Raw genomic sequence first — 17,331 nt, 5'->3', positions numbered from 1 at the left:
AGAAGCAATTACTAGCAGAATGGATGAAGCAGAGAATCGAATCAGCAATTTAGAAGACAAGATAAATGAAAACACAGAAGTGGAGCAGCAAAAAGAAAAGAGGCTGAAAAATCTGAGGAAACTCTAAGAAAGCTCTGTGACAACCTAAAGAGAAAGAACATTCGCATCATATGGATTCCTGAAGAAGAAGAGAAAGAACAAGGGATAGAAAACTTGTTCAATGAAATCATAGCTGAAAATTTCCTAAATTGATGCAGGAAAAAGTCACACAAGTTCAAGAAGAACAGAGAACTCCATTAAAGAGAAACCCAAAGAAATCTACACCAAGACAAATCATAGTTAAAACACCAAAGCTAAGAGACAAAAAGAAAATATTAAAAGCTGCTAGAGAAAAAAAGGCAATCACCTACAAAGGAGCCACTATAGGGATGACATTTGACTTCTCAACAGAAACACTTGAGGCCAGAAGGGAATGACAAGAAATATTCAAAGTAATGCAGAACAAGAGCCTACAACCAAGACTTCTTTATTCAGCAATGCTATCATTTAAAATTTAAGGAAAAATAAAAAGTTTCCCAGACCAAAAAAAAAAAAAAAAAAAAAAAAAACCTCAAGGAATTTATTACAACCAAACCAATGCTGCAAGAAATGTTAAGGGGCCAGTTGGAAACAAAACAAAAAGGTAAAGGAGGAATAAAGCTTTAAAGAACAAAATGTCAAGAAACAACTACATATCAATAATAACCTTAAATGTAAATGAATTAAATGATTTAATCAAAAGACATTGGGTAGCTGCAGGAATAAGAAAACAGGACCCATATATATGCTGTCTACGAGAGACACACCATAAAAAAAAGATGCACATAGACTGAAGGTAAAAGGATGGAAGAAATATTTCATGCAAATGGAAGTGAAAAGAAAGTTTGGGTAGCAATACTTATATCAGAAAAAATGAACTTTAAAACAATGGCTATAGATAAGAGATAAAGAAGGTCACTAGATAATGATAAAGGGAGCAATCAAACAGGAATATATAACTATTATAAATATCTATGCAACTAATATAGGAGCACCTAAATATATAAAGCAGACTTTGATGGATATAAAGAGTGAGATCAACAACAATACTATAATAGTAGGGGATCTCACTATCTCACTAACATCACTAGATAGATCCTCAAGAACGAAAATTAACAAAGAAACAGCAGACTTAAGGACACACTAGATCATCTGGATTTAATAGATCTCTTCAGAACCTTTCACCCTAAAGCAGCAGAATATACATTCTTTTCAAGTGTTCATGGTACATTCTCTAGGATAGACCAGATATTAGGGCACAAAAGCGGTCTCAACAAATTTAAGAAGATTGAAATCATATCAAGCACTTTCTCTGATCACAGTGGCATGAAACTAGACACCAACCACACATAAAAACTGAAAAATTCTCAAACACATGAAAACTCAAAAGCATGTTATTAAATAACAAATGGATTAACAATGAGATCAAAGAAGAAATAAAGAAATTTCTAGAAATGAATAATAATGAGCATACAGGAACTCAAAATTTATGGGACACAGAAAAAGCAGTATGGAGAGGGAAGTTCATAGCACTACAGGCATACATTAAGAAGCTAGAAAAAGCTCAAATAAACAACTTAACCCTGCATCTAAAAGAACTAGAAAAAGAACAGCAAGTAAAGCCCAGAGGTAGTAAAAGGAAAGAAATAATAAACATCAGAGTGAAAATAAATAACATAGAGGCTAAAGAAACATTACAGAGTATCAATAAAACCAAGAGCTGTTTTTTTGAAAGGGTAAACAAGATCGATGAACCCTTAACCAGACTAACCAAAAAAAAAAAAAAAAAAAGACTCAAATAAATAAAATAAGAAATGAGAGTGGAGAAATAACAACCTACACAACAGAAATACAAAAGATTGTAAGAAAATACTATAAAGAACTGTATGCCAAAAAATTAGCAACCTAGATGAAATGAACAAATTTCTTAAAATATATAATCTCTCAAAATTAATCTGGAAGAATCAGAAAACTTAAACAGACCTATTACAACAAATGAGATTGAAAGAGTTATCAAAAAACTCCCAACAAACAAAAACCCTGGGCCAGATGGCTTCACAGGGGAATTCTACCAAATATTCAAAGAACTAACTCCTATCCTTCTCAAGCTATTTCAAAAAATTCAAGACGAAGGAGGATTTTCAAGCTCCTTTTGTGAGGTGAGCATAATTCTGATTCCAAAACCAGGCAAAGACAACACAAAGAAAGAAAATTATAGGCCAATATCCCTGATGAATTTAGATGTTAAAATCCTCAACAAAATATTAGCAAACTGGATTCAGCAATGTATGAAAAAAATCATACACCATGATCAAGTGGGATTCATTCTGGGGAGGCAAGGCTGGTACAATATTCGTAATTCAATCAATGTGATTCATCACATAAACAAAAGAAAGGAGAAAAAACACATGATAATTTTAATGGATGCAGAAAAAGCTTTTGATAAAATCCAGCACCCATTCATGATCAAAACTCTCAGCAAAGTGGGAATATAGGGAACATACCTCAACACAATAAAGGCTATCTATGACAAACTCACTGCCAATATCATAATCGATGACAAAAATTAAAAGGAATTCCCTTAAGACCAGAAACAAGACAGGGCTGCCCCCTTTCACCATTCTTATTCAACATAGTACTGGAAGTCCTAGCTACAGGAATCAGAGAAGAAGAAGAAATAACAGGCATCCAAATTGGAAAAGAAGAAGTGAAACTATCATTATTTGCAGATGATATGATACTGTATATAGAAAACTTAAAGTCTCAGTCAAAAAACTACTGGACCTGATAAATGAATTCAGCAAAGTGGCAAGGTATAAAATTAATACAAAGAAATCAGAGGCATTTTTATACACCAACAATGAACAGTCAGAAAGAGAAATTAAGGAAACAATCCCCTTCACTAAAATAAAGTACCTAGGAGTATATTTAACTAAGGAGGTTAAACACTTGTACTCAGAAAATTATAATACATTCATAAAAGAAATCAAGGATAATACAAATAAGTAGAAGCATATACCGTGTTCATGGTTAGGAAGAATAAACATCATTAAAATATTTATATTACCCAAAGCAATTTATAAATTCAATGCAATACCAATTAAAATACCAATAACATACTTCAAAAATATTAAACACATATTCCAAAAATTTATATGGAATAAAAAAGAACACAAATAGCCTCAGCAATCTTGAAAAGGAAGAATAAAGTGGGAGGTATCACAATTCCCCATATCAAGTTATACTACAAGGCCATTGTACTCAAAACAGCCTGGTACTGGCATAAGAACAGGCACATAGACCAATGGAACAGAACAGAGAACCCAGAAATAAACCCACAGCTTTATGGACAGCTGATATTTGACAAAGGAAGTGAGAACATACAATGGAGTAGAGACAGTCTCTTTAACAAATGATGTTGGGAAAATTGGACAGCTACCTACAAAAAACTGAAACTAGACCACCAACTTACACCATTCACAAAATTAAACTCAAAATGGATAAAAGACTTAAATGTAAGTCATGAAACCATAAGCATCTTAGAAGAAAACATAGGCAATAAGCTCATCAACATCTCTCGCAGAAATATATTTGCTGATTTATCTCCATGGGGAAATGAAATAAAAGACAGGATAAACAAATGGGACTATATCAAACTAAAAAGCTTTTGCACAGCTAAAGACAACAAGAACAGAATAAAAAGACAAACTACACAATGGGAGAACATATTCAACAATACATCTGATAAGGGGTTAGTAACCAAAATTTATAAAGAACTTATAAAACTCAATACCAGGAAGACAAACAATCCAATCCAAAAATGGGCAAAAGAAATGAATGGAAACTTCTCCAAAGAGGACATACAGATGGCCATTAGACAGATAAAAAATGTTCAACATTACTAATCATTAGAGAAATGCAAATTAAAACCAAATGAGTTACCACCTCACACCAGTCAGAATGGTGCTCATTAACAAAACAACACACTATAGGTGCTGGTGAGGATGTGGAGAAAGGGGAACCCTCCTGCACTGCTGGTAGGAATGCATACTGGTGCAGCCACTGTGGAAAACAGTATGGAAATTACTCAAAAAATTAAAAATGGATCTGCCTTTCACCCAGCCATCCCACTTTTAGGAATATATCCCAAGAACACTATATCACCGACTGAAAAAAAGAAATTCACCCTATGTTTATCCTATGTTTATGGCAGTATTACTCACAATATCAAAGATCTGGAAACAGCTCAAGTGTTTGTCAGTGGACCACTGAATTAAAAAGCAGTGGTACATATTTACAATGGAATACTATGGGGCCATGATAAAGAAGGAATTATTACCTTTTGCAACAATATTGATGGACCTGGAAACTATTATGTTAAGTGAAATAAGCCAGGCAGAGAAAGAAAAAATAGGTCACAAGAAACATAACAGCAGTTACACCCAGGAAACAGGATTAAGATCATAAAGACAAGAAGATAGAGAGCAGAACAAAATTATTTTTCATGATATATATTAAATATATAAAATTTTACATATATATGGATAATTGGACCTCCGTTGTTTGTGACCTATATGAGCTCACTCATTTGAGGAATCCAAGGAACAATGATAACTGAGGAACGGAATTGAGACAGAGGAGGGATCAAAGGGACCAGAGGGAAAGAGGTCAGATGGAAAGGTGAGGATAGGATGGGATAAACCTGAAGGGAAGGAAGAGGGCAGTGTAGGGAGAGAGGTATGAGAGATGTTGAGGGGAATACCAGGCAGGGGGGGATGCATTCTGGGTGACCCTAGAATCTATGTAAATACAATTAATTAAATTAAAAAAACCAAACATATAAGAAAAGAAAACTTCAAATCAGTATCTCTAATAAACATAGATATATACACAGGACAATGTGTATATACATTCAGGGCAATGGAAATACTGTGCAATACTATTATGATAGATACATGTCATTTTACATTTGTCCATACCCATAGAAGGTATAACACCAAGAGTGAACACTAATATATACAATAAACATTAAGTGATTATGATGTGTCAATGTAAGTTCATTAATTTACATTTGTAAATTAACAAATGTATTACTCTGTACCTTCTCAATTTTGCTGTGAACCTTAAATGGCTCTGAAAAATTAAATTCTTACATTAAAAAATCCTACCTATCAAAGCTTAAAGGATTGAACTAAAGAAGTGTTACAATAAAATGGTATCTTTACATATTTATATTAGAAGAGAAGAAAGCTGACATTTTATTAATTATCTAATTAAAATTTATAAAACATATTCCATAGAAATCATAGTGTAATAATATAGATAAGAGCACAAGAGGACAGAAAAGAAACAGAGAAGATCAACAGAACCAAGAATAGTTCTTTGAAGAGATTATTTTATATACTAAGTTATATGTATATATACATATTATATCATATATAATAGTATATGTATATTATTTATATTATATTATACCATATATATATATTTTAGCAAGGGTGGGGACAGACAGACAGGAAGAGAGAGAGATGAGAAGCATCAACTTATAGTTGTGGAACCGTAATTGTTTGATTGGTTTCTCATATGTTCCTTGACCAGGGAACTCGAGCATAGCCAGTGACTCATTGCTCAAGTCAATGACCTTGTGCTCAGGCCAGTGACTATGGGGTCATGTCTATGATCCCATGCTCAGGCTGACAATCTATGGGTTTTGAACCTGGGTCCTCAGCATCCCAGGCTGATGGTGAATTTATTGTGCCACTACCTGGAAAGGCAATATTTTATTTTTTATTTTTATTTATTGAATTTAGAGAGAGAATGGCAGAGAGTGTGAGAGAAAATAATGAAAACATCAACTTGTTCCACTCATTCATGCATTCATTGATTAATTCTTGTATGTTCCCTGACTGGGGATCAAACCTGCAGCCTTAGTGTATCAGGATGATGCTCTAACCAACTGAGCTACCTGGCCAGGGCTAAAAATAATATTTAAGCAAAAGCGCATCACAAAAGAAGGAAAAAAGACTACTTCACAACTCAATTGATGAGAACAGGATAATGCTGGCACAAAACTCAAATAAAGAATATCAAAATGGGACATAGTAAACACAAGCCTTATTCCTGAACATAGATACAAAAACCTTAAATTAATATTAGTAATTCTAGTAATTGCTAGGCATTCCTGTTACATTAAGGAAGAAATCCTTGATGTACCCTGCAATCATTTCTATTCTATTACATTGGAGGTTGTAACTAGTATAACATAACAAGAAAATAAAGTATATATAAGCATTGCAAAAGAGGAAAGAAAACTGATTATTTGCCCATTATATACTTATTTCCACAGATAGCCTCAATTTTCTGCAGATTATTAGAATAAGAGTATAGTAAGATTTTTAGATATAAGGATAACACATTAAAGTCAATTGAATTTCTATATACCTGTAAATAATAAAAAATTTAATTTGAACACGTATATTATTTATAATAGGAACCAAAACATACATGGTAGCCAGGAATAAATATAAATAGAAAATACAAGCCTGACCAGGTGGTGGCACAGTGGATAGAGCATTGGACTGGGACATGGAGGACCTAAGTTTGAAACCCCGATGTCCTCAGATTGAGCACAGGCTCATCTGGTTTGAGCAAGGCTCACCAGCTTGAGCCCAAGGTCACTGGCTTGAGCAAGGGGTCACTCGGCCTACTGTAGCCCCCTGGTCAAGGCACATATGAGAAAACAGTAAATGTACAACTAAGGTGTCGCAACAAAGAATTGATGCTTCTTATCTCTCTCCCTTTCTGTTTGTCCCTATCTGTCCCTCTCTCTGACTCTCTCTGTGTCTGTCACACATACACACACAAATAGAAAGTACAAAAATATTATGTAAAGTAAATTAAATAAGGTTTGTATAAATGGAAATATATACCATATTTATAGATAGAAACATCCAAGAAACATAAAATTTTTCTAACAGGATTAATAGATTTAATAAAATTTTCCTCAACATCCCCCCAAAATTTTGGACTGGACAAGTTTGGGGACTGATATGCTGTTTGTAAAATTTATATGCAAAATCTAATAATTGAGAACATCTAAAATATTTGCAAAGAATAGTATGGAGCAGAGGAAGAAATGGAGCAAGAAGAAAATGCCTTACTAAAACTAAAACCTGTTTTTAAGAAAAGTTCATTAGGACAATGTGGTTCTGGTATAGAAAAACAGACCAGTGGAAGCAAGGAGAAGAGAGGCCCGGAAATTGATATATGGATCATATATGATATATATATATATATGTTTGGCAACAGAGATAGAATTCCTAGTCAGGTGGGAAGAATAAACTATTTACAAATACTGTGGTAGGACAATTGTCTATACATATAAAATAAATAAAATTTGAACTTTACTTTTCACCAATGCAAAAAAAAGAAAAACAACACAAAAAACCCCATTCATTTTTACATAAACTCAAATTTATTTGAGTTTTATTTATTTATTTATTTATTTGAAGATAGAACTTACAAAGCAAAACCTTTAATAAAAGTATAACCCCAGTTGGTTGGCTCAGTGGTAGAGCATTGGCCTGGCATGTGGATGTCCTGGGTTAGATTCCCAGCAAAGGCACACAGAAGTGCCCATTTGCTCCTCCACCATTCCCCCCTCTCCTTTCTCTCTCTCTCTCTTCCCCTCCTGCAGCCAAGGCTCCATTGGAGCAAAGTTGGCCCAGGCACTGAGGATGGCTCCAATGGCCTCCACCTCAGGAGCTAGAATGGCTCTGATTGCAATGGAGCAATGCTCCAGATGGGCAGAGCATCGCCCCCTATTGGGCATGCCAGGTGGATCCTGGCTTGGCACATGCGAAAGTCTATCCTTCTGCCTTCCCACTTCTCACTTCAGAAAAATATCCCCCCCCCAAAAAAAGGAAAGAAAGTATAGAAGAACACATCAGAGTATAAGGTTTACAGAGTCCAAGCCATAAAGGGAAGGATTAATATTCAAGTATACTAAAAAGATGATTTTGTCATCAAGAGACACCATAAAAATACATATAACAAATTACGTGAGGAAAATATTTTTTTAAATTTTTTATTTATTGATTTTAGTAGGGGAGGGAGTGAGAGTGAGAGACAGAACCATTGATCTGTTCCTGTATGTGCCCTGACTGGGGATTGAATTGGCAACTTCTGTGCTTCAGGACAATGCTCTAACCCACTGAATCATTGGCCAGGACTAGTTCACTATATTTTTAAATACAATTGATAAGCATCTCAAAACTAAGATTTTTTAAGGCTACCTTGGAAGAAGACTCTTGGAACCAGCCATCACCATGATCATCATCCACAAGACTTTTTTTGTATGACTACCTTCCATATATCATTCAATGAATAGTTGCTTATAAAAAATTGTACAATATAATTTGCTCAGAAAGCTTCAAATCCTGTTGGTAGCTGGTATATATTCAATATGTGGTTACAGTTAAACAACAATACAAATGAGATAGCAATTTCAGTGAAAACCCAGATTTTGCAACAGAAGGGTTTTAACTCTGCTGGTTTTAAGAATTTAGGCAGATTGCTCAAACTCTTCCCTCAATTGTAATATGGGTTATTGATACAGTCACAGGATTTTCATGGATTCAAAAATAAATTTTGGGATGTGAATGTATTTTGTAAATCAAGGGTTGGGAACCTTTTTGGCTGAGAGAGCCATGAACGCCACATATTTTAAAATGTAATTCTGAGAGAGCCATACAACCACCCATGTACTTTACTCATTATCCAATAAAAATTTGGTGTTGTCCCAGAGGACAGCTGTGATTGGCTCCAGCCACCCGCAACCATGAACATGAGCGGTAGGAAATGAATGGATTGTAATACATGAGAATGTTTTATATTTTTAACTTTCTTATTTTTTTTATTAAAGATTTGTCTGTGAGCCAGGTGCAGCCATCAAAAGAACCACATCTGGCTCACGGGCCATAGGTTCCCGAACCATGTTGTAAATTGTCAGTTATACAAATGGCATTTTTTACTTAAAGATAACATATGTTAAGTACCACAGACACAGTTTATACAGTAAGTGATACAGCAGTTTGGAGGAGGAAGCAAACAGCATGTATTCGTAAGGCATGCTTTCAATGAAGTATACTTAAAGTTTATTCAAACCTGAAATTAAGTTAGGCAAATTATGAAAAGCACTCCTTTGTGCTTATGAACAAAGTCCCTTCTCACGAGGTTAATGGTGTAGCTTTATCTTTCCTTCACTACATTTTGCTAACTGAAACCATGTGTGGATTTGAAAACATAGTTTGAAACTCAGCATAATTTAAAATGTATTTCCCTAGGTGGAGATATCGTTGCTAATTTCAGCAGGAAGTGTGGTGCAGAAATGTGATCATCTGAGAGAATGAGAGTGTGACCAGCAACTGATTGGATCTGAGCTCAAGAATAGCCATCAGATTTTAACCACTTGAGTCACAATTTTCAGTGCATGGGAGACATCTGAGTGGATCATTTAGTTTCCAGTGAAGTTCAGTTAGCTCAGCTCCCTTACAGGAAAAATTATATTTAAGTTCTCTCCTGCTATGTAAAGTTCTTGATTAAATTAGAACTGTGATGTTTAAACAAACAGATTTAAAAAGGATATTCTATTTTATTTTGTTCCTACAATTCAAAGACAAATCTCAATTATATATATATATTTTAATTTTCGTATAAACAATTTTTCTGTGCAATTACTATCCCTTCTCAAATAATAATCCTATTTTATTATTCCACTACCATTTTTTCCAATAGATATTTTTTATGTTACAAAAAGCAAGTCTCTACTTTTCCTTCTATTTTGTAGGCATACTGTTTAGTAAAAACAAACAAATAAACAAGAGAACACATAGTAGCTCTCAGAAGTCCCTTAAATTCTCAAAAGAGAAACTTTTACAGAATTTTCTAATAAGATATGTGAAAGTAGACATTGAGTCATGGCCTTAGTTACTACAAGGTAAAAGAATAAAGCAGAAATTTAATCTGCATATATTAAATTTGCAGAGTATCTCGTACATGCGATAGCTGTGGCCAGTAACAAAAGTGATTAGCCTAGTTTTCTTTTGGTAAAAGATGCTTTTATTTTAGTTTCTCTGAGGTAATCAAAAAAGCAAAAGTTTGGGAGTCTGATAACCTGAATTTAAATTCCAGTACAACTGTATACTGTCTGTACATCCTTAAACAATGACTTATTCCCTCTAAACCTCTGTTTTTCCTCATATAGAAAATGGAGATACTCATGAACACCTTGTGAATATTAAGATAATATTTGTAAAGATCATGGCAGTGACCTAGGACATATTATTTACTCAACAGCAACAAGTTCTCTGACTCATTTTTTGAAATAAACCTTCGCTATTAAAGGTCACTAAGATTGTTACTGAAGCATAACCTAGCTTACCCTGAATGATACTAGATTTAGTACCTAGAAATGGGGTGACATGTACCAAATAAGCTATAATATGTAGCATTGACTAGGGAGCTGATAGTGAGGAAATGAATATTTCAGGGGAAAAGCACAGCACTTCATGCTATGCACAAATGAAATAGCTTAGAAGGTACATGAGGTATCTGATAAGCTTGTACCTCTAAGAGAAGCTGGGGAGCATAACACTAGTGCCATTGTTAGTTATTGTTGTCTGTACATGGCAAGAAATAAGAAAAACATGATCTTAAAAAAGAGCAGACTGATCTTTGGATAGGAATGAAAAGAAATAGAGGAAGACCACAATTTTAGAGTTATGTAAATTGAAAAGACAACTATCATATTTCCCCATTGTATAAGATGCTCCTTATATTGGGGGCCTGAAATTAGAAAAAAAATGTATTACATAAAGTTATTGAACTCAAGTTTTATTCATCATAAAATTCATACCAGTCCTCATCATTGTCAAAACTCCCAACCATTAGCTTGTCTTCATCTCTGTCTGATGACGAATCACTGTTTTCATATATTGCCTTGTCCTCGGTTCCATCTATGGCATTTGGAATGGCACACTTCTTAAATCACTTGACAACAATCTCAATCTTGATATTATCCCAGGATCTTTTCACCCAGGTACAAACTGCTCCTACAGTTGGTTTTTTCACTCTTCCTGCTGGTGTCAAATTGTCCCCAGAAGACTTCATTCATCAGTTCCATTTGTCTCTCATGGAAGCATTGAAAGGTTTGTTAATGCTGACATCAAGTGGTTGGAGCTGGGATGTCAAGCCTCCAGGTGTGACAGCAAGTTTTGTTTTTGCTCTGCAGCAGTCTTTGTGTTTTTTGTTATGTGTGCCCTGAACTGATCAAACATCAATAGGGCAGGTTTGCATAAGAGCCCACCTGATTTTCTTCTCCAAACATTTTCAAACCAGATCTTCATCCCATCCTGATCCTTCCAAATCTTGTCATGAACGTGGACAATCACCTCGAGGAATGTCTTCTTTGGGCATTGTTTTGTGTTTGAAAATCAGCATAGGAGGCAGCTTGGTTCTGTCGGCACAACAAGCTAGAAACAACTGTATAATGGCTATTTTTGTGTTCACTTGTTTTCACAATTACAGTTTTTACCCCCTTCTAATCAAAACTTCTGTTACCTGGGACATCAAATTGAGGGGGGATTTTGTCCATATTTGCAATCTGTCCCAACTCAAACTGATGTGTCTTCCAATGTTGAATGACAAAATGATGAAATTCAAGGACCTCTGCTCAGAGCTTTCAGGCATATTTTGGGCAAGTCTAGTGTATGTACACATGCTTAGTCCATTTCATTTCATGAATCTGAAGCACCAATTATGTCCTCCTTTGAAATCAGTAACTTTTTCATCAGCAATTCTTCTTGCCTCATGCTGAACCATCTTTGTGGACACAGGAATTTTAATTGCCCTTTGCTCTTCAATCCATATCTTTAATTCCCTCTCTAAATCAGGCTATTGTGCTGACTTGCCTCTTACAAAAATCTTTTCTGAGCCATTTCTAGGCAGAACATGGCAAAACATAGCCTACTGTAATATACTGGTAACAAGTGTGAAAGAATGAATGAAATGACAAGCATGAAAAAGCAGAAAATGCAACTAAAAAAATCTACACCCACTGTATAAGACACACCCAGTTTTTAGACCCTAATTTTTTTGAACAAGGTTGCATCTTATACATGGGCAAATATATATATATAGGCAAAATAGATTTGCAGTTAGGAGTATATGAAACAGTTTATTCTAATATCATTATTTATTAATTATTGTATTATTTTCCATACAAACAGTATAAACCTATGTTTGCTCCACCTTGTGTATGTGTGTATGAAGAATGTCTAGAAAAAGCATGGCTATTAGTACATGGAGCTAACTGGAATTTAATATATAAGAAGCTGATTATTTTAAGAGAATTTATAACTATAGATGCCAAAAGTCTGGGCTAAGAAATTCTTCTCCAAACAGAAAATTATGCTTAAGTCTCTATGTTTCTCCAGGCAGAGAGTAAGTTGAGAATATTTCTGTCTTTCAAGAAGGGCATATTTTCCAGTGCTCACTTCAAAAGGAAACCAAGAAAGATAAAATTAAAAAAAAATACAGAGAGGAAACAAACACCACTGGAGAACTGAGAGCACTGGACTGGAGAGCCCTTCCATGGAAGAGAACTGGGCATATATATTCAAGGAACACCTCCTTCCTGGGAGCTTGGAAGGGAATTTAAAAACTAACATATCCAGGTATTAAATTTTTTTTTACAATAGGTTTATTTCTGATTCTAAACCATCATGACAGGTATAAGCAGCATATATGACCATATTTTGCCTAAAAACATGCCTGTGTTACATTCAGAGTACACTTGTAGGATCTTATAAAAATGCTAACTCTGATGGATACTAACCACCACCATCTACACACAAATAGCAACAGAGTGGTAAACATGGTGCTGCTGAAAGTTGGTCCATAAAATGGCCTTATTGTATTGCAAGTCAGATAATATAGGTTTAATATATAAATAAGTGCTTACCACATTACCTAGTCTTTGTAAATGAAGAGATAAAACGATCTGCAATTTAGACTCCTTATAACTTAAAATCTACTTGTTGAATCATTGCTAGATCTGTCATTACTTTTTGTGCTGATTTTCTTTTTTTTTAATATTTTATTTATTGATTTTTAGAGAGAGGGGAGAGAGAGAGAAGGGGGAGTAGCAGGAAGCATCAACTCCCATATGTGCCTTGACCAGGCAAGCCCAAGGTTTCGAACTGGTGACCTCAGTGTTCCAGGTCGACGGCTTTATCCCATTGCGCCACCACAGGTCAGGCCTCTGCTGATTTTCTTAAAGTTCACCTTCAGTCATGCGGCCTCCCTACTCACAATCTTTCCATGACTCCCTGTTACCTACCAAAGCATGGACAAACTCTTCACTCTGGAATTATAGAGCCTTCCCCATGAGACCTCTCTACTTTTTATTCAGCTTTATTTCTTGCCACTATCATATGTGCACATTTCTGCCATACAGGTAGGCAAGTGGAGTGGGTGATGTTTTCTCCCCCAGAGCAGATAGCAAGTCCATCTACCAGGAGTTAAAACTGCAGGTTTTTATGCCATGCATCATCTTTGGGCTCATAGAAATAACAGCACTCCTGCATTACACTGTCAAAACCATTTGACCTTCAGAGATTCTTTTCTCAGCCTAATCAGTTTTTGTTTTAAGCCTTGTCCCTGATGGTGCTCACCCAGTTTTCAAACTCAGCTGGGCTACTGGACTTTTGCCTTTGGAAACTTGCCCAGCTCCTGTGTTGACACCATGGCATCCATCCATTTCTTTGCTCTCAGATTTCCTTTTGGCAATTGTGTTATTCCTCCAGCTTGGGCCGATCCTGACATCAGCCTTATGCAGCTTTGCCCCATCTGTCATGCAGTCATCCTCTACACCCTTCTTGGCTTCAGCTGTTATTGACCCAGGCTCACACCTTCAGGTTGCAGTTGGAAACACCCTTCTCTGGGACTTGGCAGCCAGTTGTCACACTACACTATATTCTGTAGCCAAACTAGCCTAGTCATCTAGGTCTGGTGGCTGCCTAGAATTTCCTTCCTCCTGCTAGGGTTTCGAAGAATTGGAAGATACTATCTGTCTCTCAAAATCTACCCTAATGTCATCTCTTCTTTGCAACTTTCTTTATCTGACTCCCTTCGGCAAAATTAAGTAGTTCTTTCTCTACATTACCAGAGCACTTTCTGTTTCTTCTAATTTGTATTAATCTTGTCATTTTATAGTTCCAAAACAAGCAAATGGATCATCTGCTTTATGGCCCAGCTCAAATGCCACTCTCTGTATCTTCTTTTGACATTCTCCCCACTCACAGTGGAAGGAAACTATTCCTTTCCCTGTTTCCTTGACATTCATGACAGATCTAAGTTCCTGAATGGCAGGAATAGTTTATTCTTCTTTGTATTCTCTATGCCCAGCTGAATGACTTCTCAATAGATTTCTGTATAACCTCGCTGTTGACATGGACTTTTATTTATGTTATTTTATTTAATCCTCACAATGACAAATAAAAAAAAACCCCACCTATTATTTTCATGAAAAGAGAAAACCAAAACTCAGAGTAGTTAATCAACTTGGTCCAATTTTAGGTATAACCAGAACCAGGTCTTAACAGACTTTAAGTCCAATTAATACTGTTCATTTATCCATCCATCCATCCATCCATCCATCCATCCATCCATCCATCCATCTATTCATCCTCTGGATTCCAGAGTTTCAAAGGTAAGTGAAACAGGATCTTACCCTAAAGGAACTCATCTAATAGTGAAGATAAAAAATAAACATATAATATAGTTAGAGACATTCTTTGATAGGAAAAGCTTAGAACTGTATCAGAACACATATATGGATATATATCCAGATTAGATGGGGGTAGAATATGGCCTGGAAACATTTTTATAAGAAATATTTCCTAAATTGGTTCTTAAAGGACAAGCAGCAGTTAGTCAAATGAATTAATGGGCAAAAGACATTTCTAGACTTGAATAAATCATGTACAAAGCCATGGAACTGTGAGAAGATATGTCCCCTCCAGGAACTGTAAGCACATTGGTGTGTGAGGAATGCTGTATAAATAACAAAGAGAGCATCAAAGCAGAATTACTCTTATTTAGCTTTCCTGTTCTTCATGAAGGGTAATGACATTTCTTTTTTTTTTTTTAAAGAAAAAGTAAAGCCACCTTAGTCATCATCAAGATTTAAAACTGAGAGTAAGTATGGCAGTAGGGAAAGAGATTGTGTACATTTGCTACTTCAAAGGACTTAAACTTCTCCGATCCAGCTGGAATGTATCAGGGGATGGATGAACTCAAAGAGGGGACATCCTCAGAATTCCCCTCCCACCTCCAATGACTATGTAAAATGTGATAAGCCACAATCATGATGTCTTTTGAAAAGACTTACTTAGCCTTTATCTCCATTCTTCTTTGAGCTTACTTGTGAAAGACACAAATTCAATTAGAAAAGACTTATTTGTTAGTTTTAGAGATTATTTATTAGAATCTTGCCAGTAGGCAGAATAATGGTCGCTCAAAGATGTGTATGTCCTAATCCTCTGAAGCTGTGAATGTGTTACTTTACACGGCAAAGGAGATTTTGAACATATGATAAAATTAAAGATTTTAAAATGGAAGACTAATTTGGATTACCTGGGTGGGCCCAGTGTAATCACAAAGGTCCTCATAAATGAAAGCTGGAGGCAGGAGAGTCTGAGGTGACAATAAAAGGAGGGAAGAGCAATTCATTTGCTGGCCTAAAAGATGGAAGCAGGCTATGAAATTAGATACATAGGTAGCCTCAAGGAACCAGAAAAGTCAAGGGAAATAATTCTTCCCAAACCTCAGGCTGCTATAACAGAATACCATAGACAGCGTGGGTGGCTTATACACAATAGAAATTTATTCTTCACATTTGGAGGCTGGGCAGTCCAAAACCAAGGTGGTGGCAGATGTGGTATTCAGTGAGAGTCCACTTCCTGGTTCACAGATGGCTCTCTTGCTCTTTCCTCACATGACCAAAGGGCAAAGTAGATCTCTGGGGTCATTTTTTTTTATAAGGGCACTAATGCCATTATTGAGGGCTCTACTCTCATGGGCTAAACACCTCCCAAAGTCCCTGCCATCTAATAACATCACATTAGGATTTCAACATATGAATTTTATGGGAACATAAACATTCAGTTCATAGCAGAAGGTATGATTGATTGAATCTCCTTTCTCCTACTCACAGGTTAGAAGGAGGTGCTGAAAGTTGCAACTTTTATTTTCTCTCTTTTCTTCTTATTAAGTGAGAGGTGAGGAGGCAGAAAAACAGACTCCCGCATGCACCCAACTGGGATCCACCTGGCAATCCCCCTACCAGGCAATTTTCTGCCCATCTGGGGCCACTGCTCCATTGCTTGGCAATTGAGCTATTTTAGCTCATGAGGTGAGGCCATGGAGCCATCCTCTGCACTGGGGTCAACTTGCTCCAGTCAAGCCATGGCTACGGGAAGGGGGGAGAGAGAGAGGGGAGCGGAAGGAGAGGAGAAGCAGATGGTCACTTCTCTTGTGTGCCCTGACTGGGAATTGAACTCGGGACTTATACACACCTTGCTGATGCTCTATTAATGCTCTACTGCTAAGCCAACTGTTAACTACTGTGAAGCCAAAAGTTGCAACTTGTTAACCATGGTTGGTTCCTCTGGTAATCAGCCCCTATCCTGAAGCTTATCTAACTGCCCAACAAGGATCACCTCATTAGCATAAGCTCAGGTATTTCAAGTCAGGTTGAAAGGGCCTTATAAATAACAAAAACACTTCTCTCTTATCACTTGGGAATTTTAAAGGGGTTTAGAAACGTTTGTGCCAGGAATCAGGACAAAGATCAAATATATGTCTTTCTTATTAGATCCTGTATCACACATTTACATTGTGTGTAGCAGTTTATTCATTCTCATTGTTGTATAGTATTCTATTTTATGAAGGTATTACAATATATTTATTTAAGGGTCACATGGGTTGTGATTAGTACTTGAAATTATGCCATACACACATTCTTTACAGGCCTTTTAGTAATCTTATGTGCACATTTTTGATAGTCCTATATCAATGAGTAGAATTGCTGGGTCATAAGATATTCCTACATTCAAATGTTGTAGATACAGTTATATACTGTGTAAAGCCACTTTGGTTAATGACAAACCATATATATGACAGTGGTCTCAT

The 17,331-nt window shown here is 35.9% G+C and overlaps 1 pseudogene; it reads right to left on the bottom strand.

Annotated features, from left to right (window-relative positions):
- The window catches only part of LOC136319315 (phosphatidylinositol N-acetylglucosaminyltransferase subunit P pseudogene), a 28,307-nt pseudogene extending 14,314 nt beyond the window's left edge, over positions 1-13,993 (bottom strand).
- Positions 13,994-17,331: the final 3,338 nt, after the last annotated feature.

This window comes from Saccopteryx bilineata, chromosome 1 (genome assembly GCF_036850765.1).
Source record: "Saccopteryx bilineata isolate mSacBil1 chromosome 1, mSacBil1_pri_phased_curated, whole genome shotgun sequence".
Lineage (NCBI taxonomy): Eukaryota > Metazoa > Chordata > Mammalia > Chiroptera > Emballonuridae > Saccopteryx > Saccopteryx bilineata.
This window is presented reverse-complemented; position numbering and strand designations above follow the sequence as displayed.